General features: G+C 42.0%; 1 protein-coding gene across 4 annotated transcripts in view; it reads left to right on the top strand.

The window, feature by feature from the left end:
• l3mbtl2 (L3MBTL histone methyl-lysine binding protein 2) overlaps positions 1-22,185 on the top strand; it is a 149,259-nt gene that overhangs the window by 102,200 nt on the left and 24,874 nt on the right. For all 4 annotated transcript variants that reach the window (XR_012096907.1, XR_012096905.1, XR_012096906.1 and 1 more), the window contains exon 21: positions 19,723-19,844. The gene's annotated coding sequence lies outside the window, so the exon portion shown is untranslated. The remainder of the gene's footprint in view (positions 1-19,722; positions 19,845-22,185) is intronic.

Raw genomic sequence — 22,185 nt, forward strand, 5'->3', positions numbered from 1 at the left:
GAGCTATAAAAGAGAAATTAGGGTAAATGGTTCACCAGAAAGGCAAGCTGTAGGGCAGAGTTGCTCAACTTTTTTCCAAAGGGTCTGTGGACCCTAGGTTGGGAACCCCTGATTTAGGGTGATCTTGAAAGACAAAACGTAACAATTTCAGATAATCAGCTATTTTTCTCTTTTGGTATTTCAGACTTCATTCATCACCTTAACCTCCTTTGACAACCAGACACCTCAGCAGTGTGCTATTTGCTCATCCTAGGTTGTAGTTTTATCATAGACGTTTCCTTCTCTCCCTACTCCCTGCCTCCCTCTTGGACCCTCCACGGTCCACCAGTTCCTTTCCTATAACTTAAAACTGCTTTTGCTTTTAACTTTTTGCAGATCTGATGAAAGGTCAATGACCTAAAACCTTCACTATGTTTCTCTATCTATAGATACTGCTTGATCTGCTGATTAATTCCAGCAAAGAAACAAACTACTGGAGGAACTCAGCAGACCAGGCAACGTTTGTAGTGTGACGTGGGCCGCCAGTGTTCTAGGTCAGGACCCGTCATGGTTCTCAACCTGAAACGTTGATGGTCCATTCCCTCTACAGATGCTCCCTGAACTGCTGAACTTCTCCAGATTCCAGCACTTGGAGTCTGCTGTGTCTCACAATAATTCACACACTTGGTCTTTATTACAATTTTTTTCATTAGAATTCACAAAGGGCAGCTCTGTGCCAGATTACAACTACTTGAAGATGCTGAAGTATTTGCACTTCTCCAAAGCTGTAAACAACCACGGTGTGAGACGACGGGGCCTCTCAGTAACTCATAGCAACACTGCTGCTGATTAATCTATTGAGGGAAGGGTAACTGTGACAAACAGTTCACGACAAGGAGCACAGTCAGTTAGGTGTTGCACGGGAAGTTTTAAATGTTTTGGGGGCAGCTGCAATGCTACAGTAGACAGATTTTCAACTTGCCAGTAGCTCTGTGGACAGCCAACGCCATTAGTCAAGGATTTGCTTGCAAAATTGTAACTCGGTTAAACTGATGTATCTAACACTCACATAAGTGCTTCAATATCATACAGATCACTGTTGTCTATTTTAGTTGGTATCTTCAAAGATACCTGCACAGGAATCACCAATCTACAGCAGACCAAGGGCAGTTCCATATTGTTTGAAGACTGCTTGTACTGTAGATGGGGTTTACAATCATCATATGCTTATGTCTTAGCTGAGAATAATTAGAAGTGCTTCATGAGCAGCAGGGTTTACTCCTACAGTAAGCTGCTGTGTGCACTCAAATCTTTACCAAAGTTCTTCTTTTACTATGGATAAAATATTTCAAGGCAAAGATATTTATAGAACTAAAATGATCTGGTCATTACTACAACTATTGCATCAGATAATCATTTAGTGTTTTGGCCATCAGAGCGTGAAAAGGAATGGCGTAAGCGTACTTTGGTATGGCAAGAGTGAATATTGCTGTGTGAAAGTAGATGTTAAAGGTTAAAATCTTTTTCTTTTAAAGTATTGTTTGCTGTTATCAAAAAGTCAAACTTCCAGAGAATGTGGCAGTGCTTAGCTATTTCGTAGGAACAATCCAATATTATTTCTGGTTCTCAACTAATCGGGTGGTGGTACTAGCAGCCTTGCTGTGGTGACTCGAGAAGACTGAGAAATGGAATTGGTCTGTTAGGTATCAGCAAATATTCAGCAGTGAATCACTACTCTACAGGATAAGAGCCTTAAAGCCAAAATTATGACAGAATTGCAGTCACATGTTATAGAATCTGGACTGTTGCAAAGCAACACGCACAAAATGCTGGAGGAACTCAGCAGGCCAGGCAGCATCTATCGAAAAGAGTAAACATTCAACGTTTTAGGCTAAGACCCTTCAACTGGACCCTGATGAAGTCCATAAGTCCTGATATGTTCATTTTGCTGGGGAGAATGATTGGGCTGAGCTTAACCAGATTGAATTTGTCCTGCTTTTTCTGAAAGAATATCCTTGATAATCTTTGAAATTGTCAGGAGAAATTCCAGGTGTTGTAACTAAACTAGAAGAGCTGAGGTGCAGATGCATGAAGATCTAGAGCAGATATCTTCAGTATTTCAACTGGGATGTTGTCCCAACCCATAGCATTTGCTGTATCCAGTACTTTCAGCTGTTGCTTGATAACACTTGGAGTAAACTGAATTGGCTTAAGTCTGACTGGGGAATTGGCTTAAGGCAGGATACTTGGAAGTGTGGGGGAGCAGAGGGATCTGGGGTACATGTCCACAGATCCCTGAAAGTTGCCTCACAGGTAGATAGGGTAGTTAAGAAAGCTTATGGAGTGTTAACTTTCATAAATTGAGGAATACAGTTTAAGAGTTGTGGGGTAATGATGCAGCTCTATAACATACTGGTTAGGCCACACTTGGAGTACTGTGTCCAGTTCTGGTCGCCTCACTATAGGAAGGATGTGGAAGCATTGGAAAGGATACAGAGGAGATTTACCAGGATGCTGCCTGGTTTAGAGAGTATGGATTATGATCAGAGATTAAGGGAGCTAGGGCTTTACTCTGGAGAGATGGAGGATGAGAGGAGACATGATAGAGGTATAAAAGATATTAAGAGGAATAGATAGAGTGGACAGCCAGCACCTCTTCCCCAGGGCACCACTGCTCAATACAAGAGGACATGGCTTTAAGGTAAGGGGTGGAAAGTTCAAGGGGGATATTAGAGGAAGGTTTTTTACTCAAAGAGTGGTTGGTGCGTGGAATGCACTGCCTGAGTCAGTGGTGGAGGCAGATACACTAGTGAAATTTAAGAGACTACTAGACAGGTATATGGAGGAATTTAAGGTGGGGAGTTATATGGGAGGCAGGGTTTAAGGGTCGGCACAACATTGTGGGCCAAAGGGCCTGTACTGTGCTGTATTCTATGTTCTATGACTTTTGTTACAGTGGAGATCTCAGGACAAGCCAAGTTGGGTCATTTATTTGACAATTCTCATAATTCTTGTAAATGCTTCAGCCTTTTCTTCGGCTCTGACATGCTGAACCTTGCCGTTACTGGGACGTTCTTGGAGTCTCCTCCTTCTGTTTAAATGGCCTCCGGAGATAGGTCAGGATTAAATGTGGCAAGACTGCAGAACTTTGATCCATCAGTTGTGAGATTACTTAACTTTGTCCAGTTTATGCTGCTTTCATTGTTTGCCACACATCATCCTGCACCAGGCTGGGAACTCGCCGTATCTTGGGTGTCTGGTGCTGCTCCTGTGGTGCCTTTCCGCATTTGGTGAATCACCTGGCCTGATAGTAATAGCAGAAAGAGGCATACATCCATCCATGAGGTTCATTGTTTGTAAAGATCTGTCTATATTTCTGCTGCAAATGGTGGCTTTCCATACCTGAACTGGAGCTGTAGGCTCAATACTGAAACTAGCATCAATCAGGTTTACTATTACAGCCATTTGCCATGAAATTCATTGTTTTGTGGCAACAGTACAGTGCAATACATAAAAAATTGTAAATTACAATAAGTATACAGGTGTCCCCATTTTCCGAATATTCGCTTTATGACAACTCGCTGTTACAAAAGACCTACATTAGTACCTGTTTTTGCTACCCAAAGAGCATTTTCGCTTTTATGAAAGAAAGACGCCCGCTTTATACGTGTGTTTACCCCGAGAAAGACTACAATGACCGTGAAACCTTGTGCGTAGGCGTATGCGTGTACATTCCGATTTTTTTTTTCTCTCTTCTAAATAAATTTTGGCTTGCTGTCTTCCCAATTTTGGTAAGTGAAACTACACCGTACATACAATATTTCTACTTTATATAGGGTGTATATATATCATATTCCTGCTTTTACTATATGTTCGTGTTATTTTAGGTTTTATGTGTTATCTGGTTTGATTTGGTAAGTTTTTTTTGGTCTGGGAATGCTCAAAAATTTTTCCCATATAAATTAATGGTAATTGCTTCTTTGCTTTATGACATTTCGGTTTACAAATGCTTTCATAGGAACGCTCTACCTTCGGATTGCGGGGGAAACCTGTATATAAAAAAGAAAATTAAATAAGGAGTGCAAAAGGGGAGGAAAAAATACTAAGGTAGTGTTCATGAGTTCATTCTCCATTCAGAAATGTGATGGTAGAAGGGAAGAAGCTGTACCTGAAACATTGAGTGTGTATCTTCAGGCTCCTATACCTCCACCTCAATGGTAGCAATGAAAAGAAGGGGCATTTCTAGCCGTAAGGTTTGAAGGTAGATAGTCACCTGGACCAGATGGACTATACACCTGAATTCTGAAGTAACTGAAGGGATTGTGGAGGCATTAGTAATGATCTTTCAATCACTAGATTCTAGCATGATTCTGAAGGACTGGAAAATTGCAAACGTCACTCCACTTTTCAAGAGGGAGGGAGGTAGAAGAGAAGAAATTATAGGCCAGTTAGCCAGACCCCAGTGGTTGGGAAGATGTTGCGATGGATTGTTAATGATTAGGACTCTAGGTACTTGGAGGCACATGATAAAATAGGCCTAAGTCAGCATAGCTTCCTTAAGGGAAAATCTTGTCTGATAAATTAGTTGGCATCCTTTGAAGAAACAACAAGCAAGATAGATGAAACGAATCAGTGGATGTTGTGTACTTGGACTTTCAGAAGGCTTTTGACTAGGTGTTACACACAAGGCTGCTTAACAAGTTAAGAGCCCATGATATTATAAGGAAGCTACTAGCTTGAATGGAGGATTGCCTGATGGGTGGGAGGCAAAGAGTGGGAATAAAGGGAGCCTTTTCTAGTTGGCTGCCAGTGACTAGTGGTGTTCCATAGGGATAGGTGTTGGGACCACATCTTTTTAAATTGTATGTCAGTGATTTGGACGACGAAATTGACGGCTTTGTGGCTAAATTTAGGGACGATATGAAGATAGATGGAGAGGCAGCTAGTGTTCAGGGCACAGGGAGGCTGCAGAAGGACTTGGGTTAGGAAAATAGGCAAAGAAGTGGCAGGTGGAAATCAGTTTCAGGAAGTATATGGTCATGTATTTTAGTAGAAGGAATAATAGCATGAACTATTTTCTAAATGGGCAGAAATTTCAAAACCTATAGGTGCAAAGGGACTTGGGGAATCCTGCACAATGATCCCACAGGTTAACTTGCAGGTTGAGTCGGTGGTGAGGAAGGCAAAGGCAATGTTAGTATTCATTTGGAGAGGACTAAAGTATAAAGCAAGGATGTAACGCTGAGGCTTTATAAGGCATTGATCAGACCACACTGAGAGCATTGTGAATAGGTTTGGGCTCCTTATCTAAGAAAGGATGCCCTAACGTTGGAGAGGGTTCAGAGGAGGTTCACAAGAAAGATTCCAGAAATGAAAGGGTTATCATATGAGGAGCCTTTGACTCTGGGCCTGTACTCACAGGAATTTAGAAGAATTGGAAATTGGTCGGTTGGTGGGGGGGGGGGGGGGTGGTCCCATTGAAACCTATCAAACGTTGTGGACGTAGAGAAGTCTATTCTTATCGTGAGGGAGTCGAGAACAGAAGTAAGCAGAGTGCCATCCATTTAGAATGGAAATGAGGAAGAATTTGTTTAGCCAAAGAGTGGTAAATCTGTGGAATTTGTTGCCAAAGTGGTTGTGGAGCCCAGGTTATTATGTGTTTTCCAGATGGAAGTTGATGGGTTCTTTATTAGCCAGGGTGTGAAATGTTACAGGGAGAAGGCAGGAGAATGGGATTAAGAGGGGAAATGGATCAGCCATGATGAAATAGCGGAGCAGACGCAATGGGCCAAATAGTCTAATTCGGCTCTTATGTCTAATGGACTTGTGTCTTGGACGATGGGGTCCGTAATGATGGATGCCTCCTTTGTGAGGCGTCACCTTTTGAAGGTGTCTTGGATGCTGAGGAGGCTAGTGCCCATGATGGAGCTGGCCGAGTTTACAACCTTCTGCAGCCTATTCATTCTGTGCAGTTGCCCCTGCATTCCAGACGGTGATTTATCCTATTAGAATGCTCTCCATGCTATATCTGTAGAAATTTGTAGACTTGGACCTGCTGCAATTTGCCTAATGCACAATATGTCTACAGTGGATGTAATCTCACCGGCTGTCCACTCAGCCTTGAATCACCTGGAGAATAGCAATATCTACATCAGGCTGCTGTTTATTAACTAGAGCTCAGCGTTCAACACAATCATACTCTTAATTGTAATCAATAATTAATCTGGGTCTCTGGGCCTCTGTACCTCCCTTTGCAACTGAATCCTTGCCTTCCTCTCTGGGAGACCACAGTCTGTGTGAATTCGGAATAACATTTCCTCCTCACTGACAGTCAACTCTGGTGCTCCTCAAGGATGTGTGCTCTACTCTCTCTACACCCACTATTGTGTGGCTAGCAACAGCTCAAATGCCATCTATAAATTTGCCGATGGCACAGTTATGGTTGGCAGAATTTCAGGTGGCAATGAGGTGCACAGGAGTGAGATAGATCATCTGACTGAGTGGTATCACAGCAAGAGTCTTGCATTCAACGTCAGTAAGACCAAGGAATTGATTGAAGGCCAAGTTGAGGGGACTCTCACCAGTCCTCATCAAGGGATCAGAAGTGGAAAGGGTGATCATTTCCTGGATGTCAACATCTCTGATGATCTATCCTGAACCCAACTTATTAATGCAATTACAGGGGGTATATTTCATTAGGAACTTGAGGAGAATCGGCATGTCACTAAAGACCTTGCAAATTTCTACAGATATACCAGGGAGAGCTACAAGTGACTGCAGCTGTGGAAATCTGGAGCAACACACAACGTGGGAGAATTCAGTGGGGCTAGGCAGCACTTGTGGAGAGAAATGGACGGTCAGTGTTTCAGGTCAAGACCCTTCCTCAGTTCAGCTGAAATGTCTCAACCCAAAACATCAATTGTCCATTCCCCTCTGTAGATACTGCCTGACCTGAGTTCCTCCAGTGTTTTGTATGTTGCTCTTCTGAGAATATCCCATCTAAAAGGGTTAAATACCATATTCCACGATAGATGTTCCCTATTTTCCCTTTTTCCACTGGTCTCATCACACCAGTTTTTTCCCTTCCCTGCCCGATGATCTGCCCATCACCCACACACTCCTCCCTCCATTTTCCCTCCTCACCTTCTCTTTATTCCGTCGTCCACTGAAGCCTCTCATCAGATTCCATTTTCCTCAGCTCTTTGTCGCTTACACCTATCCCAGCCTCCCATCTCATTCAGAATCAGGTTTATTATCACCGGCATGTGACATGAAATTCGTTAACTTAACAGTGGCATTACAATGCAATACATAATATAGAAGAAAAAACACACAAAATATAATAATAATAACTAAATCAGTTACTGTGTGTGTGTATATCTATATATTGAATAGATTAAAAATTGTGCAAAAAACAGAAATACTATATATTTTAAAAAAGTGAGGTAGTGTCCAAGGGTTCAATGTCTATCTAGGAATCAGATAGCAGAGGGGAAGAAACTGTCCTTGAATCACTGAGTGTGTGCTTTCAGGCTTCTGTACCGCCTCCCCGATGGCAACAATGAGAAAAGGGCATGCCCTGGGTGCTGGAGGTCCTTAATAATGGACGCTGCCTTTCTGAGACACCTCTCCTTGAAGATGTCCTGGGTACTTTGTAGGCTCGTAGCCAAGATGGAGCCAACTAAATTTACAATACTCTGCAGTTTCTTTCAGTCCTGTGCAGATTCCCACTATACCCCTCCCTTACAAGACTACCACCTCATTCTCAGTTGGACTCGCCTGTTACCCACCAGCTCTTGCTCCGTCCTTAGCCCCTCTTACCCTTTTAGTATTGTCTATCTCCCTTTTTCCTTTTCAGTCTTGATTAAGTGTTTTGACTCAAAAATGTCAACCGTTCATTTCCCTCTATAGGTGCTGCCTGACCCACTGTGTTGTTCCAGACATCCATCATCTGCAACCTCTCTTGTCTCCATTAAGCAATGGAAAGTGTCCACGAGTGTGAAAGCAGGACTTTATTTTCACACGGACTACACAGATGTCACCTTTGCCAATGCTGCCATCGACATCTGCCACAGATTGAGTAGGGTTATTCCCCGTTTTGTACTCACTACCTGCCACAGACCCAGGCTGACCACTGTGGTGGTGCTCACAAGCTATTTGTGGGGATGAACATTGAAAACCCCATGCAGACTGCCATTCTCAGTGCTACTTCTAAATGCTGATCACCATGAAAGAGAACTGACTTATCGCTGGGAGAGGACAGAAGGTGGTAATCAAGAGCAGATTGTTCATACTTGACTTCATGCCATGAGATTTCATGGGACCTGGATCCACTGTTGAGAACTCCCAAGGGCTACACCTACCTGCCTGAATACCAATACCTTTGGCGACAGGTCAGCCTAGTAATGGGACAGGGCATACCCATGGATTGAGCAGTGGGACATTGACTAGTGAATACGATTATGTCAGACTGGGGATTGACTAATCTGTGGGATGCACCTCTGAATTTAGGCACCAGACCACTAGTGTTTAGTAGGAGACCTTTGCAGGATTTATTCGACTCAGAGAGGGAATGACACTAGACCGACCACCTAGCCTTGACCTAGGCAGTGAATTTGAACACTGCAAAGCCTCTGTTTAACTGAATTGCTACAGATAGAACTGAGAGGCTTGCTAAGCCGTTTTGAGGCCACATCAGACTAACAACGTAGGGTTAGTATGATATCAGATATAGGTCAGACAAGACATGGATATTAGTGAACCAGCCAGGGGTTGCTTTTGTGCATGGGCATTGTTACTTTTGTATTTTCAATCCCAAATTCCAGATTTGTAACTGAATTTAAACTTGGGATATGACTTTTGCTATTTTGTTTCCCTAAAGAGATGTACTGCACAGGTTTCCCCCGCTATCCGAAGGTAGAGTGTTCCTATGAAACCTTTTGTAAGCCAAAATGTCATAAAGCGAAGAAGCAATTATCATTAATTTACATGGGAAAAATTTTTTAGCGTTCCCAGACCCGAAAAATAACCTACCAAATCAAACCAAATAACACATAAAACCAAAATAACAAACATATAGTAAAAGCAGGAATGATATGATAAATATACAGCCTATATAAAGTAGAAATATTGTATGTACAGTGTAGTTTCACTTATCAAAATCGGGAAGACAGTAGCCAAAATTGATTTGGAGGAAAAAATCGGCACGTACACACATATGCACATATGTGCATGCACACACAGCTGCCCGCCCAAGGCTTCACTGTTATGGTAGTCTTTCTCGGGGTAAACACATGTATAAAGCAGGCATCTTTTTTTTTTGTAAAAGCGAAAATCCTCTTTGGTTAGCAAAAACAGGTACTAATGTAGGTCTTTCGTAACAGCGAGCTGTCGTAAAGCGAACGTTCGATAAATAAGGGCCACCCGTATGTGGAACCGGCAGAATTGTTTCTTCCCAAAGGAAGATGGTTCACTCCAACAACAATCCCCACTCACCTTTCCACAGTACCTCTTACAAGCAGAGCAATGTCCTCTTACTTCTATTCTGCCACCCAGGGTCCAAAAGCAAAGCACTTCCACTGCTTCCTCCGCTTTAGTGTACTATGTTTGCTGCACGTGGTGAAAAGTGGACTAATTGCAGAGCATGAATTACAGATTTGGGTGCCACGGTAGTGTAGCAATTAGAGCAACACTATTACAGCTCTGGTGTTCTGGAGTTTGGAGTTCAATTCCGGCACTGTCTGTAAGGAGGCTGTTCATCCTCCCCTTGGAATGTGTAGGTTTTCTCCAGGTGCTCTGGTTTCCTCCCACAGTAGGTTAATTGGTCATCGTAAATCGTCCTGTAATTAGATTAAGGTTAATTGGGTTTATCAGGGGTTGCTGGGGCAGCATGGCTTGAAGGGCCTACACCGCATTGTATCTCTAAATTGAATAAACACCTCTAGTTAGTCCATTAAGTATAGCACACAGTTTCAGGTACTTCTCACTCTAATTCCCTGACCTCCTTCCAGGCTCTTTTACAACACCTCAAAGTCGGAAGGCCTGGCCATCCCACTCCCACTCCAGTTGGAAAATGAAAAGACTTATCAATTTACAGCTTAATCTCTTCCCCACCCCTCCCCAGGCCAATATATTTTAACCAGTTGTTAAGAGAATAATTGAACAAAGTACTCATGGTTGGGCCAGCCTGCGGTGTAGTGGCATCAGCAATGGACTTTGAGGTGGATAGTCCTGAGTTGGAATCCAGCCTGGTCCCAACCTGGGCGATCTGTTTCTGTATCTTGCCACGAAAACTCTACAGTATCCATGCTCAACGACACTCATTATTATGGAGTTATAAAACCTGGAAAAAGGCACTTTGGCACAATTCATTCATGCCTACCAAGGTATCATCCTGAACTAGTCCCATTTGTTGCATATTGCTCTTAAGCAGTTCCTATCCATGTAGCTGCCTAAATGACTTCTAAATGTTGTAATTATACCTGCCTCTACCACCTTTTTCAGCAGCTCATTCCATATGCTCACCACCCTCCATGTGGAAAAAGTTGCTCCTCAGGTTTGCTTTAAATCTTTCCCTTCTCATTTTAAACCTCCCCTCCCCCCAGTTTTAGACTCCCCCACCTGGAAAAAAAAAGGCTGTGACAATTTTAGTTATGTCACTAATGACTTTATGGACCTCCATAATGTCACGCCTCAGCCTCCTTCGATTCGGGGTAAAAAGTCCTAGTCTTTCCAGTCTCTCCCTGTAACTCATGTCTTCCAGTCCCAGTGACATTTTTGTGAATTTCTTTTGCACCCTACCTTGTTTAATCAGATCATCTTCTATCTGGACAGCTTACAACCTTCCCATCTCGGTGCAGCTTATGATACCTTCAGATAAAATTAATTTTCTGCATTTTCCATTTTTACTTTAAAATTTTCTATCCCAAAAACCTTGCAGATTTTAATGTGAGATTTAACTGCAGGATGAAATTGGGTCCAATTAAAGAAAGTATTCAAACATCGATTCAAGAGCAGCTGAAATCCCCAAGTTACAGTTGAAAAGATTAGGCAAAGAAACGAGGTTTCATGGGAATTCACACCAGATAATATTGAGCTAAAAATGAAAACAGTTTTGCTGTAAGAATAAACAAAATCAGTCAGATGAGTGAGGCTGATATGGATCTGAGCAATGTGTAAATAAATTTAAAAGATTTCTTTATAAACATATGCAAAATACCAGCAAATACATTTAAGCAAAATCCATGAATTCATTATTGTATCATTCAGCATTGAGAGGTGAGAGTAATGTTTATCTTTCAGTATAGATTCTGAACCAGTAGTATTTGGTAATTTGAAGACTTTTTAAGATACGGTGAAGTTGTTTGGGAGCAGCGTGTTGAGTCATGGATGTTATCCCTCTAAGGTTGAGTGTAGTGTTAAGAACAGTTTGTAGTTGGGATGGCTCAGGTCTCCAGTGATCCCTTGGGCCCATTTTACACACCTGTCTTTATAAATGTCCTGAATAATGGGAAGTTCACATCTACAGATGCCCTGGGCTTTATGCACAACTCTATGTGGAGTCCTGCGATTGAGGGAAGTGCAGTTCCCATATCAGGCAGTGATGTAGCCGGTCAGGATCCTCTCAATCATGCCCCTATAGAAAGTTCTTGGAACTTGGAGGGGCCATAACAAACTTCTTCAACCTTCTGAGGTGAAAGAGGCTCTTTGTGCCTTTTGCACCACACAGCCGGTATGTACAGACCACATGAGATCCTAAGTGACATTTATGCCAAGGAATTTAAAGCTGTTCATCCTCTCAACCCCAGATCCATTGATCAGTGCAGTATGTGGAGAGTGTGCCAGATGCAGTGAAACCATCAGACATTGTCTTCTGCTTGTGAGATTTTGATGGTTGTCCAGCATGTAAGAACGGTGAAATATAAAGAACAATGACATTTATACAAAACCTGCTATTTCCTTTCACTGGTGATGACACACATGCATGTCACCAAAATGAATCTCAGGGTTGTATATGGTGACATATATGTACTTTAATTGTAAGGAGAGTTGGACAAACTGGTTTGCTTTCTCTGGAGTGTGTTGAAGGCTGAGGACCAACATGATACAACTATGAGAGGCATACATAGATACTTTATCCAGGATGGAAAGTCAAATAATAGTGGGCAGATGTTTACGATTGTTGGGGGGGGGGGTTAAAGAAAATTTGTGGGACTCTTTACACAGTGGTGCCGTGGTGCTAGAAAGTTTGTGAACCCTGTAGAATTTTCTCTATTTCTGCATAAAATGACTTAAAATGTGATCAGATGTTCACGCAAGTCCTAAAACTAGATAAAGAGAACCCAATGAAATAAATAACACAGAAATACATTATACTTGTTTATTTATTTATTAAGAAAAATGATCCAATATTTGTTGGAAAAAGTTTGAGAACCTTCGCTTTCAATTTCTCATGTGGACCACCCCCTCATACAGCAATAACTTCAACCAAACATTTCTAGTAAATGTTGATCAGTCCTGCACATCAGCTTGGTGGAATTTTAGGCCATTCCTCCTTACAAAACTGCTTCAACTCTGGGATGTTGGTGGGCTTCCTTGCATGAACTGCTTGCTTTAGGTCCTTCCACAATATTTCTCTAGGATTAAGGTCAGGACTTTGACTCAGCCATTACAAAACACAAATTTTCTTCTTTTTAAACTATTCTGTCATTGATTTACTCTTGTCTTATGGATCATTGTCTTGTTGCATTATCCAACTTCTATTAAGTTTCAGGTGATGGGCTGCTACTATAAAATTCTCCTGTAAAATGGCTTGATACAATTTTGAATTCATTGTATCCTCAACGATTACAAGTTGTCCAGGCCCTGAGACAGCAAAGCAGCTGCAAACCATGATGCTCCTTCCACCATGCTTCACAGTCGGGATGAGGTTTTCGTGTTGGTGTGTAGTGCCCTTTTTTCCTCTAAACATAACAATGTGCATTTCTGCCAAAAAGTTCAGCTTTTGTCTCATCAGTCCACAGAATATTGTCCCAGAAGTGTTGTAGAACATCCAGGTGAGCTTTTGCAAACTTGAGACGTGCAGCAATGTTTTTTTTTATTTGGAGAGCAGTGGTTTCCTCCATGGTGTCCTTCCATGAATGCCATTCTTGTTCGGTCTTTTTCTTATAGTGGGCACAAAAACGGAGACTGTAGCAAGTTCTAGAGATTTCTGCAGGTCTTTTGCTGTTACCCTTGGGATCTTGGGATCTTCTCCTTCAGCATTGCATTTTGTGCTCTTGGTGTGATCTTTGCAGGATCCCTAGGGAGAGTGGCAACAGTATTGAATTTCCTCCATTTATAGACTATTTCTCTTGCTGAGGGCTGATGAGCACTTGGATCTTTAGAAATGCTTTTGTAGCCTTTTCCAGCTTCATGCATCTCTACAATTCTTTTAAGTTGTTTTGATTGGGGTATGGTGCACATAAAAAGATTGTTCTTGAGAAAAGCAGGCTCTGTCAATAAACCTGACTTTGTGTATCTTTTTTTATATAGGGCAGGGCACCTCCACAACCCACACCTTCATTCTCGGAGGGAGAAGGGTGAAATGGCAGAGGGGGAGAAATTGTTCCCAAAACTAGTACCAAAACAGTAATGAGAAGAGGACATGTCCTGGCTGGTGGCTGTCCTTAATGATGGATGCTGCCTTCTAAGACATCACCTTTTGAAGATGTTGTTGCTTTGTTGGGGTGGGGGGGGTGGGCTACACATATAACACGCGATGCACTACGTAAACAACTGAGAATGCTTAAACAAGATATTGACAATATTACTCAAATATTACTGAAATGTTAAATACAGAACATATTTCACTGCCCAACTATAAACTTAAATTCAATATAAAATGTATCTCAACTATATAATACAACTACCTTATATAGACCTTCCACAGCCTGGTGGTCAATTTTAAATTGTCCTGTTCAGGTTTAAATATTTAACTTCTGTGGAGAATTTCTTACCCTTGTCGGATAACTTCTTTACTGACAAAGGGGGTCACTCTGCTCGGCAGGTTAAGACTTGTGGCTGTGAAACAATCTCATGTTCTGGGGCCTCAATGTTGTTACGGATTCAGCAACAATAAATGTATAAATGAGGCAGAGTTTTTTATAACAAATAAAACATTTACTAAACACTGAAAAACCCCCAAAAAGTAAACAAACAACTAACGTAACCGGAAATCAGCTACTGTGCGGCAGCTTAAACAGTTCTTAAAGGAATAAAGCAAAAACAGTTCTTCAAAGTAGTACTGCAAAAGTTCAAAATGCTTACAGTCCATTAAAGGAGAGACTTTTTAGACGATTTAAATTCTCTTTCACGTCGTGTTGCTGCGGTTCCCAGTTGAACTATACTTTTCCCGGAGAATTTACGAAGATGAAAATGAAACGGCTTAAAGGCACGGACCTTTCCTTGACGAAACTGTGCACCAAACCCTTTCTGCTCTCAGCGCAAGGGCTAACGCAGGCACAGCCAACGAATTCCTTCCAAATAAGGATCAAACAAGGTCGAACCTGTTTCACCGTCGAAATCGACTTTCCTCGATCTTTTAGCTCCCGAACTCCGATCTTCACTCTCCACTGATTTTTAACTGGCAGTATTATAAAGAAACTGCAGGCAATGACCTTTTAAACTTTAGGCAGAAAATAAAACTCCACCTTTCAACCAAACTGCGTCATAATATTGGACCACGCAGTGGCATGGAGTCAAAATGGCAAATCCAGCCACGAACTGCCCCTCCTCACAGGGAGGGGTCCTCCTTTTATACCCTGTTTAAAAAAAACCTGTCACATGACCTCTACTGGCGGGAAAATGACACCACTCCACCATCATGATCTTAAGTCCAGTATAGCATCAACACCACTGTCACGTGACAAGTACAAGATACCCACGGGTACGTAACAATGTTGACTCTCGAATTGCAGGAGGTGGTTCTGACAGCTCTGGACACTTTTCTTCTGGACGTGTTGGCTTCTCGCCTGGCAGGCTTCATCTCACGATATGAGTCATAGTGTGTGAATACCCTGTCTGATGCTACCATTTCTTTTGCCTTTTTGAAAGCCACCTCACAGTACTTTGTCAGTTTCTATTTCTTCCCTATCTGTAGTAATGAGTTTGAGTGTTGGAGTACAGTAGCGAGGTTCGGCAGGAACCTGTTATAGTAACTGGCAAATCCTAAAGGACCGCAACTGTGACCCGTTCTTTGGCCTCAGGGCCTCCATCACTGCTTGAATTTTCTCAACACACTTGTGTAATATTATGCATCGATGGTGTTGCCACAGTAAGTGATGCTTGGTTTAAAGAATTCACACTTTTTGCATCATACTCTGAGCCCATAATCTTCTAATGTTTTTTAACTCGGTCTTGAGATTTGGGAGAAGTTCCATGTCATCCTTGCTGGTAACAATCATATCATCTAGGTAACACTGAGTGACTGGGCAGCCTTGCAGCACTTAATCCATAGCTTTTTGCTAGAGTGCAGGTGCAGATGCTACTCCAAAAAAATAAATCTATTGTTGCAGTAAAGCCCTGTGTGAGTGTCTATGGTGAGAAATGCTTTGGATTCTTCTTCCATCTCCATCGGCTAAGTCCACTTTATTGAAGTGTTTTCCTCCAGAAAGATTTATAAAGATGTCCTCTATCCAGGGCAGAGGTTTTTGATCTACTTTCACTACTAGGGTGATGGTGACCTTAAAATCAGCACAGTTCCCTGGCAGACCTATTCCTCTTGGATACTGGGACCATAGGCTTTGCCCATGGGTTCTACTCAACTATGGAAAACATTCCTTCAGCCTCCATGCTATCCAGCTCACTGCTTCTTTATCACAGATGGTATAAAGAACTGGACAGACTTTGCAAAAAGTTGGGTGTTGTAGTTTCATTTTAAACTATTTTACTGTTGATATGTTTGAGCTTTTCAATGGCATCCTTGAACACTGCTGTGGCACCATCCAGTACCTTTCTTAATTTATTTTAGGTTGGCTCTATTTCAGAGGATGTGGCATGCAAATTGTGGATGGATTTACAATCAAGTTGTAGTTGTCTCTGTCAATCACACTCCCACAATGCTGGTCCTTCTGTTCTTACCACATAAAAGCCCAATGTGGCTTGTTGGTTATATTTCACTGTTATGCATGTCATTCCCATGGGAGTTGTCTTTTTTCCAGTACAAGTTCTTAGTTGGATATCTGCAGCCTTCAGTTCATTATCTTTGAAATGCTGTTCAAACTCATTTTGTGTAATGACTGAAACAGTTGAGCCAGTGTCTAACTCCATTTTAATTACTTGGCCATATTGATGTCTCTTGTTAGTTTTCACATTGTAAATCTTAAGGCTACACAGTCCTGTGTCACTCGCATCATTATCAGATTTTTCATCAACAGCATGCAGATTAGTTTTCCTTTTGAAACTGCAACCTGACTTTTTATCTTTTTTCTCTTCTCTGTGCAGTCCATTTATTTTTTGTCTGCCCAACATACTATTTGTGTCCTATTTTGTTGCATTTCCTTCAAGTTTCAGCTTTAAATCCGCATTTATTTGGTATATGTGAGCCTCTGCCACAACAGTAACAAAATTTATTATGCTAGATTGGCTGCCATCTATACGTTGCAATTTTCTTCACTCTTTCTATTTATTCCTGACTGCAATTCAATTGCATCTCTATCTGCTGTTTGCATTGATAAAGCATTTTCAACTGCTCTTTTAACTGTGGGTTGTGCTTCAGTTAAGAGCAATTTTTGAATGCTTTCTTGTAAGATTCCACAAACTAAACGAACTCACAGTACATCATTGAGCCCATTACCAAACTGACAATGCTCCGACAACCTCTTCAGTTCAGCCACATGCATTGAAATGGATTCGTCTTGATTCCACTTATGAAACCTTAAGCATTTTGCAATCAATAATTATTTTGGTTCTAAGTGTTTCTGTATTACTTTCACAATATCTGCTAAACAGATTTGATAGGCTGAATGGCCTAATTCTGCTCCTATGTCTTATGGTCTTCAAGCTCATTTTGGCTGGTTTGGTTGGAGCAGTCAAACTTCAAAATACACTGTATGCCTTTAAACCCAATGCATTCAGCAAAATTGTCATTTGCTTCTTATTGGGTATTTCATTTGCTTCAAAATACTATTCAGTTTTCTGTAAAGAGCAGTCAGTTATCTTTTGTGTAATCAAACACATCTATCTTTCTGATATAGCCAGCCATTTGTTGTTTTTTTTTAAAATAAAAATTATGATCATTATCATCCAGTTCTTACTGTTTATCAACCTGTGAATCTTTCTGTTTTCTGCATTTTTTAAAAACTCTGCTGTCTTGCTGCACTTTTGTTTAAACATGAACATCTCGCTGTACTTCAACAGGTAGGTAGTCATCTTGGAGTTGTTTAAATTTCCTCGTTGCTACTGTTATGCTCTGTAACTCAAAAACAAAAACTAATGGAAAGGAAAACATGGAGCCAGGAATATGAGTCTAACTTCATTTTTTACTTCAAGGAAGGTGCGTGTTTATGATGTGGCGGCGTAATAACGTATGCCGTTTATGTACTTTTACGTATGCTTAACCAAACAATATATTTACAATATTACTGAGATAACAAATACACAACAACCTTGATGGTGGGGAGGCTGATAATGGATGTGGCTGATTGTACAGCCTTCTGAAGCTTTTTCTGATCCTGTGCATTAGCCCCTCCATATCAGAAGGTCATGCAACCAGTTACATGGCTGTCTACAAGAAGGGTCAGAGCCGTCTCTATTTCCTGAGGAGACTGAGGTCCTTTAACATCTGCCGGACGATGCTGAGGATGTTCTACGAGGCTGTGGTGGCCAGTGCTATCATGTTTGCTGTTGTGTGCTGGGGCAGCAGGCTGAGGGTTGCAGACACCAACAGAATCAACAAACTCATTCGTAAGGCCAGTGATGTTGTGGGGGTGGAACCGGATTCTCTGACAGTGGTGTCTGAAAAGAGGATGCTGTCCAAGTTGCATGCTATCTTGGACAATGACTCCCATCCACTCCATAATTTACTGGTTAGGCACAGGAGTACATTCAGCCAGAGACTCATTCCACCGATATGTAACACTGAGCATCATAGGAAGTCATTCCTGCCTGTGGCCATCAAATTTTACAACTCCTCCTTTGGAGTGTCAGACACCCTGAGCCAATAGGCTGATCCTTTTCCACCTGGCATAATTAACTTATAATTATTTAATTATTTATGGGTTTTATATTGCTATATTTCTTCACTATTCTTGGTTGGTGCGGCTGTAATGAAACCCAATTTCCCTCGGGATCAATAAAGTATGTCTGTCTGTCTGTCAGTTAGAATGCTCTCCACAGCACATCTGTAGAAATTTGCTATAGTCTTTGGTGCCTTTCCTCAATGCAAACTGCTAATGGAGTATAGCCACTAGCATGCCTAGCCACACAGTCATGGGTGTAGAGAGAGTAGAGCAGCAGCTAAGCATGCATCCTTGAGGTGCGCCAGTGCTGACTGTCACCAAGGAGTAGATGTTATTTCCAATCCGCACTGACTGTGGTCTCCCACTCCGGTTGCAGAGGGAGTTTCAGAGGCCCAATTTTTAGCGGGCATTGCACCTCATTTGAAGGCGGTGAGCAGTCTTAACAGTGAGTGATCATCTTAGTCGATGTCCTGGTGATCGCAACACCCTGTTGGACATTGTTAATGTGGAATGCTGCAACTCCGATACACTGATTTATTGGCGGACAGCAGGGGAGCTGTGTGGCCTCGGTCATACCGAGGACTAGGCCTCACCTGTTTACAGCCACGCGGGAGAGAGGCAAAGGAGGCGGTGTGGCGTGGCATGCAAGCAGGAGTTGGTGCTACCCTCTAATGTTCAGTCGGCAAAAGACAAGATGTGTTGTTTGTGCTTACAGACTGCTGCAACATTCATGGACTCGGTCTTGGACTATATATTTTGTGTGACTGTATTGTACTGATATATAGGCTTCCTATCTTATGTGCTATGTGTGCCTTGTGCTGTGTGTTTGACTGCAGTACGCAGAGTAATGCAGTTTCATTTGGCTGTATTCATGGATATTCATGTACGGTTGAATGGCAAATAAACTTGAACTTGAGTGCTTACCTACAACCAACAAATAGTCTGACGTGGGTATGGCTCTTGTCCAGATGGTTCAAGGCTGAGTGGAGAGCCAGTGAGATCACATCCACTAGAGACCTATTGTGGCGGTAGGCAAATTGCAGCAGGTCCAGGTCTTTGTACAGGTAGAAGTTAATTCATCACAGTAGATGTGAGTGCAACTGGGCAGTAGTCGTTGAGATAGCCCATGCAGCTCATCTTGGGCACTGGAATGACTGATACCCTTTTAAAGCTGGTAGGAACTTCTGACTGCTGCAGTGAGATGTTGAAGATATCCTTGAACACTCCCTCCAGTTGGCTGGCATAGGTTTTCAGTGCACTAACAGATACACCATTGTGGCCTGGCACCTTGTGAGGGTTCACACTCTTGAAAGATGTTCTGATGTTGGGCTCTGAGACAGATACCACAGGATCACCAGATGCTGCAGGTACTTGCATGGATACAGTTTTATTCTCCCTTTCAAAGCATGCATAAAAAATGTTTAGCTCATCAGGAGTGCAAATTCTGCTGTAGCTGACGTACATCCAGCTCTGACTGAAAGATAACTTGGAATTGCTTTTTCTTTCTTAAACTGGCCTTCTGTAGGTCGTACTTGGACATCTTGAACAGTGCTGGATCACCAGTCTTGAATCCTCAGATCTCAGCTCTCAGCAGACTACAAATCGCACAGTTGATCCACGACTTCTGTTTTGGGTATATTCTCGAAGGTACACATTCATCTCACGGGTCTTAATGAAGTTGGTGACAACTGTTGCATATTCATTCAATGCGAAGATGAATCCCTGAATCTCCATCTTCTCCCTTCCCCCCTCCACCTTTCCCTTCCCTTCCCCTCCACCTTTCCCTTCCCTTCCCCTCTCCCCCTCCCCTTCCCCTTCCCCCATTTTATCTAATCCTAGTAATGCCTATTCTGTTTTCCCTCAGATACTTCTGTGCATCCATTCGCTTCACCTCCATGTAGTTTGAAGTCCTCCTTAGAAATCAACCTGATCAATTTCCTGCTACTTGTAACCTCTGACTCTGGTGTGTTGTCTCTTAGTCTAATGAATATGGTGACTATACAGAGAGAACAATAAATCAAGAAGTTTTTAAAAAGCTTGCAGCTGCTCGGGAAAAAACTCAGCTGAAACATTGGCTGTTACTCTTTCCACTGGTGCTGAGATTTTCCAGCCTTATCTGATTTCATAATCAATTATTAAAGATGCTGTTATATTGTTGAAGTAAAACAAAAAATGCTGGGAATATTCAGCAGTTTAAGTATAATCCACCTGGCCTTTCATTGCAGTCAGTGTATGCATTGTTCGATAATGTGCATGTCTACGTGGAGAGTGGAGTGAATCGAGCAAGATTCAGATGCTTGGGCACTTTTTGAGATGAATAGTTAGATCAGGTAGTTATTATTGTGATTACAGAGAGGAGCTTGTAACAATAACAAATTAGCTTTTTTTAAAAAAGAAGGGAAAATAGCAATGTTCAATATAATATACATTACAAAATAAATTTTAGTGAAGTAAGCTGGAGTAGCGAAATCTACCAGCCTTTGGTAGACAAGCAAAAATATTAAGTGGTTCAAAGATTTGACACACACTTAACTTTTACAAAAGCACTTCTATTGCTGATAGTCTACTTTTCCAAAATTTATAGGGTAAAAAATCTAAACAGTTTCTATCTTATAGTTAATTCTTTATCATCACTACATCTTAATCCTTCTCTTCACTTCCTTGTCCTTCAAAGTTAAATTTATTATCAGAGTACATAAACGTCACCACTTACGACCCTGAGATCATTTCCTGTGGGAACACTTAGCAAATATATAGAATAGTAACTATAATCGGATCTATAGAAGATGAAGAGCATAGAAGACAACAAATTGTGCAGATGCAAATATAAATTAATACCAATAAATAACAAGAGCATAAAATAACAAGATAAAGAGTCCGTCGTTGATTGCAGGAACATCTCAATAGATGAGTGTAGTTATCCGCTTTTGTTCAGGAGCCTGATGTTGAGGGGTAGTAACTAATACTGAACCTGGTGGTGCTAGTCCTGGGGCAGCAGCAGCAAGAGAGATAGAAAAGGCGTGTCAGAAAGACAATGTCATGATAATCGTTGGGGATTTTAACATGAAAATGGATTGGGAAAACCAGGTCAGTACTGGACCTCAAGAGAGGGAATTTGTAGAATGTCTAAGGGATGGCTTTTTAGAACAACTTGTTGTTGAGCCCACTAGGGGATCGACTGTGCAGGATTGGATGTTGTGCAATGATCCGGAGGTGATAAGAGAGCTTAAGGTTAAGGAATCCTTAGGGAATAGTGATCACAATATGATTGAGTTCACATTGAAATGTGGGGGGGGAGAAAAAATAAAATCCAACGTGTCGGTATTGTGGATTAAAGGAAATTACAATGGCATGAGAGGGGAACTGGCCGAAGTTCACAGGAAAGGGACGTTTGTAGGAAAGACAGTAGAGCAGCAATAGCTGGAGTTTCTGCGAAAAATGAGGGAAGTGCAAGACTGAAAATTTCTTCTTATTTGGAATATATCTAAGGAAAGAAGGACACTACCATGGCTGACAAGTGAGGTCAGAGCCAAAGTAAAACCAAAAGAGAGGACATACAAGGAAGCCATACAAAGAGGGGGGGGAGGGAAAGATGTGCTTGGTAGTGGGGTCCCTGAATGGTGGTGAGGGAGGAAGTGTAAGGGCAGGTGTAGCCCTGAATGGTGGTGAGGGAGGAAACGTATAATTATCCGTAACTTCCACCACCTCCAACAGGATCTCACTACCAAGCACATTTTCCCCTCCCCCCAGCTTTCTGCTTTCTGCAGGGATCACTCCCTACGTCACTCCCTTGTCCATTTGTCCCCCCCATCCCTTCCCACCGATCTCCCTCCTGGCTCTTATCCTTGTAAGTGTAACAAGTGCTACACCTGCCCTTACACTTCCTCCCTCACCACCATTCAGGGCCCCAGACAGTCCTTCCAGGTGAGGCGACACTTCACCTGTGAGTCGGCTGGTGTGGTATACTGCGTCCGGTGCTCCCGGTGTG

Source organism: Hemitrygon akajei, chromosome 31 (assembly GCF_048418815.1).
Source record: "Hemitrygon akajei chromosome 31, sHemAka1.3, whole genome shotgun sequence".
In the NCBI taxonomy this organism is placed as follows: Eukaryota; Metazoa; Chordata; class Chondrichthyes; order Myliobatiformes; family Dasyatidae; genus Hemitrygon; species Hemitrygon akajei.